This window comes from Humulus lupulus, chromosome 5 (assembly GCF_963169125.1).
Source record: "Humulus lupulus chromosome 5, drHumLupu1.1, whole genome shotgun sequence".
Lineage (NCBI taxonomy): Eukaryota > Viridiplantae > Streptophyta > Magnoliopsida > Rosales > Cannabaceae > Humulus > Humulus lupulus.
In genome coordinates, this window is record NC_084797.1 from 25,418,825 (window position 1) to 25,420,249 (window position 1,425).

Genomic DNA, 1,425 nt, shown 5'->3' on the forward strand with positions numbered 1-1,425 from the left:
AAGTGTTATGATTATGCTATAGTATGACTTTATGTGTTATGATATATGTATTTTTGAGGTTTATAGTTGTTATATAGCAAACCCTATCACTTTTATGTTTTGGGGCTTATAGTTGCTATATAGCAAACCCTAACACTTTTATGTTTTTGGGGCTTATAGTTGCTTAACTAGCAAACTTCGTTGTAGTCTGAGGCTTATAGTTGCTTAGTTAGCAAACCCCAATAGTCACCATGTACATGGATTAGAATTATGATATGTCTTATAGTATATGATATATGTTCATAATTTATGTGTATGATTATGTTTTATGCTCGTAGTAGATTTTTCTTACTGGGCATTAGGCTCATTCCTTTATGTTTTATATGTGAAGGGAAATAGTTATGGCGGCGAGAAGGTTCTTGGCAGCTTGGGAATGTGTATTGAGGGAGAATGGAAATTGGTGGACTGTGCGAACGATTCGATGATGAAGTTGTTTAAGTTTTTTAAAATTATGCTTTATATGTATTTTTCGCATTTTGTTTTGTAACAAATTTTAAGATTTAAGTTATGTACTATTTTATTTTCAAATAATGGGATCCCATATCCTAACCGCATTTTTATGTATTTAACATTTGCTTTACAGTTTATAATAAAGTTATGGTTATTTCATATGTATGTTTTCTTAAGATTAGTGTCTGTGTACAGTAGTTATTAATGGTCCAGAGTCTAGAATAGTTGGGTCATTACACCATAACTAATATAAAAGGCAGCCTTCTGTTTATCCTTCTCCCTGGTCTTCAGCAGGTAATAACCAGATCAAAGATCCACCTTGGAGAATACCATCTTACTCAATAACTGAGCCCTTAGTTCTTACCACCCTGCTGAAATTGTTCAATACAGTACCCTAGACTTGATTTCGTTCCCGGCACCAACCCAATCACCATTTTATCTTTTTGCGTAAAGGTAATCGTGACAAATCCCTTGGAAATACATCCAGAAACTCACAGACTAATCCAGTTTGTCCTGGTCCCACTGGCACGACCTAAGTGGTATCCACCAGACTAGCTAAGAGTTCTATGCATCCTCCTGCAATAGATCTCTAGCTCTAAATATAGATGTCATATGCACAGTGCCAACTACTACAAGGGTTTCTCAGTCTCAAGCCCAAGAGTTACTATCCTTTCCTTGCAATCCAATATTGCCCCACACTTGGCTAACCAATCTGCCATCACTGAGGAACTAGCCTCAGTCTCAGTCTCTAATTCTGAATGCATCGGAGTGAACACTCGAGCTGGAGTCGAGCTGTCCACTTGTTTTTTCTCATCTATCCTCTGTCCTGGGAAATCCTTCTTGAGATGCCCAACCATTCCACAAAAGAAACATTCCTTTGCTCGGCATCCCTTCAAATGATGCCTCTTGCACCGAGCGCATTTTGGGTGAAGTTTC